The 7007-nt window shown below is 38.3% G+C and overlaps 1 long non-coding RNA gene across 1 annotated transcript; it reads left to right on the forward strand.

Annotated features, from left to right (window-relative positions):
* The first annotated feature begins 443 nt into the window (after positions 1 to 443).
* On the forward strand, positions 444 to 3203 carry LOC308305554. Its single transcript, XR_013963119.1, has 4 exons — positions 444 to 539; positions 1571 to 1619; positions 2152 to 2372; positions 2960 to 3203. It is a non-coding gene; the product is annotated as an uncharacterized lncRNA (long non-coding RNA).
* Positions 3204 to 7007: the final 3804 nt, after the last annotated feature.

A 7007-nucleotide genomic window follows, 5' to 3' on the forward strand; every position in this document is an offset into this window, starting at 1 on the left:
CATTTTACTACTTGTTTATGTGTAGTGAATATGTAGTCACAACACTACATATTCACTACTCATGACACACCAGTAGAGTTTTGTAGTTTAACAGTAGTGTTTCCAGTAGTAATCAAGCAGAGTAGTGAAAAAGATGTTAGAACACTACTGCTTCACTACAAGGGCATTTAAATAGTGATTATGTAGAGATTGTACTACTTACTTGTGTAGTGAATATGTAGTAACAAGTAGAGTTTTTTACTACTTGCTCATATAGTGTGTGGCAATTGTAGTCCTACAGCGGCCATGTTTTTTAGGCGGGGGGGGGGGGGGCAAACACAGGTGTTCTGATTGGAGTAGAACATTATTAGTTCTATGCCAATCAAACAATTGAAACACCTGTGTTTGACCCAAAACATATAGTGAATATGTAGTAAAAACACTACAGAAACACTACTTGTTCTACCTTGGAACCAGTTTAAACCGGTTTGTGGGAAGCTGCTGCTAACAGCCAGGAGTTTTACCAGCTCTCATGAAGTCATTTCATTTATTCCTTTTCGGTAGGTGAAAATTAAAACACTGGATAATGTAGCTGTTACATGTATGTTAAGAATGTTTTCTGTTGTGTTTTTGTAGAAAGTGTGTATTTTCCTGCCTGCTAGCAGCTAACCAGTAAACAAATACTAAGCTAATGCTAACGTTAGCTGATGCTAAAGTTATTACAGTACATCCTAAAGGAACTGAATTTTCAAATTGTGTTGTGGACAGCTTAGGCCTATGTCCTTTTGATAGAAGCGGTCATTTTTTTGTTTTGTATTATCATAAGGTGTTTTGATGTGTAGTATTTGTGGGTAACAGAGCTAACAGAGTTATTTAGCAGCAGTTCTTCTTCTGTACACTGTCAGAGTTAAGGGGAGACCCTTGACATTTGAAGAAACACTGTTGTGAATGGTTATTCATTGTATTGTATCCACATCCAGAAGCTATTTATTGTTTTTATTGTTACAAGAATGTTATACATTCCTGTTTCTCATTATGTCTACATTCAGTAGCTATTTGCTATTTGTTTGTAAAGCCTCCTGGGACCCCATGCTATATTATTAGAAGTTGGGAACCAAATGGACCTGACCCATTTGAACACTGTATAGGGGAGTTATGGGGGATTATAGCCAAATGCATAACTGGGGGTCCTTGAAATTGAAACGTTGGAGAACCAGTTCTGGGCTCAGCTGAGGGGTGTGTGTGTGTGTGTGTGTGTGTGTGTGTGTGTGTGTGTGTGTGTGTGTGTGTGTGTGTGTGTGTGTGTGTGTGTGTGTGTGTGTGTGTGTGTGTGTTTTTAATATGTTGAATCTAGGGTTGCAATACCTCCCTTTCTTTTCCTAAGTGTTGAACTTTGGAAGTGCTCGTCTTCAATAACGCAACGTCCCGCTGCCTCCTACATTATGTGACATTTAGATCCAGGTGGTACAGTGGACCATTGAGTGATTTCCCACGAGCGCTTCCAAACTCCAGCACTTAGAACCTGAACTGAATTTCTTGACAGAGATCATAACATGTCTATGTGGATTTTTATGTAACAAACACTTTGCAGATAGCAAGAGGATACCGGTAATTCAAGCTTTCCATAGAGCGCAATATTGGTGAGTTTGACGTCGTTTAATATAATCAGATTGCAAAAAAACTGTTTTGATGCATTGGCTGCCTATGGGAGGTATTGCAACCCTAGATTCAACCAATTAAAAAAAATCTAGTGTTGCAATTTGCGGCTAAATTTGTACATTGCTAGTGCATAGTGACTGTGATATCCACCCCTATACTCATTGATGATATCTGCATTCATTCATAGATGTATTGACATAATATTAATTCATATAGGTCTAATCAGTGACCCTGTTGACTGTTAACCATTCAAGCCCCCTAAATAATCATATTTGAGCTGGGGACCCTCCACCCTGACAAGCACTTGGAGTAGTAAGCTTGTGTAGTAAGCTTGTAGATCTGCTATTCACAATTGTTGCCTCTTTCTTATATCATTTGACAATTTGGCCAATGTTTGACCACGTTTTATATAGTTTGTTTTTCACTTTTGATGTTCATTGTTCCCACTATGGCAATATATATCTTTTTTAAATTAATTATAACAACAAAAAACAAATTTGTGTGTTTGTGAAGATGCAGCTTCTGAAGACGGTTCAGAAAGCAACAACTCCAAAAAAGGAGTGATCCCTTCAAGAAAGAGAAGAGGGAGACTTTGCTTTCAGAGCAGCCATACGTTTCCAATGAAGACAGTCAAGACACCAATGACTCCACCATCTCAGAGAGAGAGATCTTCCACCATCTCGATCAACACAATCTGGATGCAGCATTCCAGAGGAGGTTCAACCGTTGGAAAGGTAGGAAGTATTGTTTGTTTAAATAACTGGCTGCATAAATTCATGTTTTTAACATTACAGCACGTAACATTGCAGCATGCCCGACATGTTTCCATAACATGACGTTAGGATATCACTAGCTCTGGTCCATAGCATTAGTGGAGTTCTCCCTAACGCTATGTTAGTCTACCTCCACACCTCCTTGGCAAAATCGGAAAGCCCGCTCGTCTGGTCCGGAAAAAAATAAAAACTGTTTCGCCCTCACCAAACCAAAGGTATTAGTGGACAGTTGAAAGCTTACTCTACTTAGTGGATGCAGTCTGGGCCCCCCACCACACACTTAAAATACATATATAGGCGAAATGAAAAGTCTCATTGGGTGTTATTTATCTCTGTGACGTTGGAAGCGCTGTTTCATAAAATAGTCTTCAACCAGGAAGAGTGTCTCCGTCAGGTGGATTATTTTTCATTAACGCTATGGACCAGAACTAGGATATCACATGCTTGACAAACTTTCATATTTGACTATACGATTAAAAATACAATAAGTGAATTGTTTGTGATATTGTTTGTTTTGTTTTTCTCTTTGTGTTTGTGACAATCTGCAGAAGACCCCAATACCTTTCTGCAGGCGAGACCACTCGGCCTGCCGTGATTGTCGGTGAAACCAACTGCACAATTGGGGCCATGCCTGTGTTGACGATGTATCTCATAACGTGTTCACCTTTCACCTCACATACCCCAAGTGCAACATGACTAAAGGAAAATACTATGGCCCGAAGGCAAAAAAGTCTGTGGTTGCACAGTGGACTGTATCGGCTGACCCCGGAACTGATCATTAACCTTAAAGGTGCTGTAAGCGATGTCTTTGTTAAAATGTGATTTAAATATCTCTTTCCATAGCAATCATTGCTATACTGTTTGTTCAGTAAGAAGAGCAGTTTTAGTAAAAGCATGAGAATTTAAAATTTAAAATAAAATGTAATAAAAAGTAAATGAAGAAAACATGTGTTCTGTGCTTATTCTCATTATGATCTTTTTACATTATTTTAAACATTTTGGTTGATATGAGACAATTTGTCTAGATTAATGAATATTTTGCTTGGATTAATTGGGGCTTTTTTGCAGTGTGTAAAAGTAAAAGGAATGAGCAGTTGTTGTCGTCATTGCTTAATAGTAAGACTGAAGTGATTGAATGATAATCGTGTACAGTTTCAAAAGTGATTCAAAAGGGTTTGTGTAGAAACTAAAAGTAATTCATTAGTGATCGGTAGTGATAAAACACTACCTAAACACTACAGAAGGATGTAGTAATTCCACAGGGATTGAGAAGAGATCCAGCAGTGAATGTGTAAGCATTGTGTAGAGTTTCAAAAGTGATTCAAAGGGGTTTGTTTAATAGTAAGACAGAAGTGATTGAATGATAATTGTGTAGAGTTTCAAAGGTGATTCAAAAGGGTTTGTGTAGAGATGAAAAGTAATTCATTAGTGATCAGTAGTGATAAAACACTACCTAAACACTACAGAAGGATGTAGTAATTCCACAGGGATTGAGAAGAGATCCAGCAGTGAATGTGTAAGCATTGTGTAGAGTTTCAAAAGTGATTCAAAGGGGTTTGTTTAATAGTAAGACAGAAGTGATTGAATGATAATTGTGTAGAGTTTCAAAGGTGATTCAAAAGGGTTTGTGTAGAGATGAAAAGGAATTCAGTAGTGATAAAACACTACAGAAACACTACATAAACACTACACATACAAGGATGTATTAATTCCATTGGGATTGTGAAGAGATACAGAAGTGAACGTGTAAGCATTGTGTAGTAATTCAATAATAAATGTGAAAGAATTGAGTAGTGATTGGATAGTACTTTCCCAAAAGCCAATAGTGATACTGTAGTAATTAAGTAGCAGTCGTGCAGTGATTTGAATAGTCATTAAGTAGTGATTATCAGTAGTGATTCAGTGGGTGAAACCAGCCATTTCTCTACTCATTACTACTGGGAATCACTACATAAATCACTACACATTGCAATAGTAATCAAGTAGTGAAATTGTAGTGTTTGTGTAGACATTTAGTAGTAGTGATGAGTAGTGATTCAGTAGTGTTTTTTGATGAGGGTGTCTCTGCTCATCTCCGCCCACCTCTAGCTGTTGCTGTCTCCGCCTACCTCAAGCTGTTCCATCTCGAGCCATTGCTGTCTCCGCGCATCTTGAGGCGTTGCTGTCTCCGCCTATCTAAGCCCACGTTGAGCCTTTGGTGTCTCTGCTCATCTCCGCCCATCTCGAGCCGTTGCTGTCACCGCCCAACTTGAGCCATTGTTTTCGGAATCTCGTTAGTGTAGTACACCTTACATGCTGTTGTTTACTGTCTTTTTCCATCTTTCGGTTTCGCATTTTGGGAATTTTCATTTCACCATTTTTCGGGAGTTTCCCTTGTGCCATCTTTCGCACTTTTCCTTCACCATTGGTGAGGTTTGAACTCGCAGTCTTTGAACTCTGAGGCAATTTTCTTAACCACTTCACCGCTGTGGTTCTTACTAAATCAGTTCTCTTGCATGCTGTTAAGTGAAACATTAGAGGTAAAGGTAGAAGAGCCAGGTAAAACTTTGAAAAATCCCTATACCAGGTTTGAACCAGGCACCTTCTGCTTGTTGGTACTGTATCTACTCCACTGCACCACCATGGCTCTTAAAGCAAAGGTTTTCTTGCACAATTTCAAGTGAAGATTAGTTAAAAGTATAGAAAAAAACAATTAGCAACATCCTTCCCAGGTTTGAACTAATAACCTTCTGGTTTCATGGCCTTCACCTCAACCACTACTCCATGAACATCTGTATAGATCTTGTTCACTTGCACATTTTCAGTAAAAGGTTGGGTTAAGGTGCAAGAGTAAAATAAAACATAGGCAGGACTCTTTGCTGGAGTCAAACCAGAACCCAGAACCCTATGGGTTGCCAGTCAGGGATCTTACCACTGCACCATTGGAAGTAGTAATGTGTTTTCTTTCAAGATTACATAAAGCTAAAATAACTAGATAAAGATGGAGAAAATTCCATGATGGGTTTGAACCCACAACCCTATACATATAAGGGCTGCAGCCTAACCACTAAACTATTGAATTTAATATATGATTTATTCAATTTTGCAGTTTTAAATGATTGAAAGCCCTGTATCTTAACCACTGCATCAAAAATCCAGGTAAAAAGAGGAAATAAAGAAAAAACAACACATGGTTTTGCTTGTGGTAATGACAGTTCAAACTTGAAAAACACCCCCAGGGGCTTTGATCCCACGACCTTCAGATTATAATATCTGCACCTTAACCACTACTCCACCATGGATCATATTGTTCTGCACTATCACAAGTGCTTGATTATAAGATTATACAAGGGTAAAAGAGGCAGGTATAACTAAACTGAAGATCCCTGCCAGGATTGAACCAACAGCCTCTTGGCAACAAGGTCCATTTCATGACCACTAATCCACCAAGTTTAACATTTTCTAGATTCTCTTGCATGTTTTTCAGTAAAAGATCAGATAAAGGTGCATGAGTAATGTAATAGATGGCTGATATCTTTGTCTTTACCACTGCACCAACTGTACTTTGTACTTTAAATGTTTTCTTGTGTGTTGTTCAGTGTTAGTCTAAAGATTAGATAAATGTAAATGCATCAAACCAAAAGTATGACCTTCTGGTCAGATAAAGGTGCACGAGTAATTTAAAAAATGGCACATATCTATGCTGGGTTTTAACCAGGAACCTCCTGCTTGTTGGCACTGTATCTACTCCACTGCACCACCATGGCTCTTAAAGCAATGGTTCTCTTGCACAATTTCAAGTGAAGATTAGTTAAAGGTATAGGAGCTGGTTAAAACTTTAAGCAACATCCTTACCGGGTTTGAACTAATAACCTTCTGGCCTCAAAACCTTCACTTTAACCACTACTCCATTAATGTTTGATTTTAAACCGATCATCCTGATTCCAAGCCCTGTATCTTAACCACTGCATCACAAATCCAAGTAAAAAGAGGAAATAAAGAAAGATAAAATAAACAACACATAGTTTTGCTTGTGGTAATGACAGTTCAAACTTGAAAAACACACCGGGTGGTTTTGAACACACGACCTTCAGATTATAAGATCTGCACCTGAACCACTACTCCACCATGGATCATACCATCTTGCATCACAAGTTCTTAATTAAAAGATTAGACAAGGGTAAAAGAGGCAGGTATAACTAAATAAAAGATCACTGCTGGGATTGAACCAGCAACCCCCTGGTAATAAGTCCCATTTCATAACCACTACCCCATCAAGATTAACACTTTGTCGTGTCTCTTGCATGTTTTCACTAAAATATTATAAAGGTGCACGAGTAATGTAAAAGATGGCAGATATCTATGCTGGGTTTGAAACAAGGACTTTAAAGTTGCAAACTCTGTCTTTACCACTGCACCAACTGTAGTTTGTACTTATAATGTTCTCTTGTGTACTCTTCAGTGTTAGTCTAAAGATTAGATAGATGTAAAAGATCCAGGTATAAGTTGGAGAACAGTCAATACTGGTATTGAACTCAGAACCTTCTATGTTCAAGGTCTGTATCTGAACCACAATGCCATCAAAGTAGTTACTTGATAGAGTGTATGTGGATATTC

This window comes from Nannobrachium achirus (assembly GCF_963921795.1).
Source record: "Nannobrachium achirus genome assembly, chromosome: 20".
NCBI lineage: Eukaryota > Metazoa > Chordata > Actinopteri > Myctophiformes > Myctophidae > Nannobrachium > Nannobrachium achirus.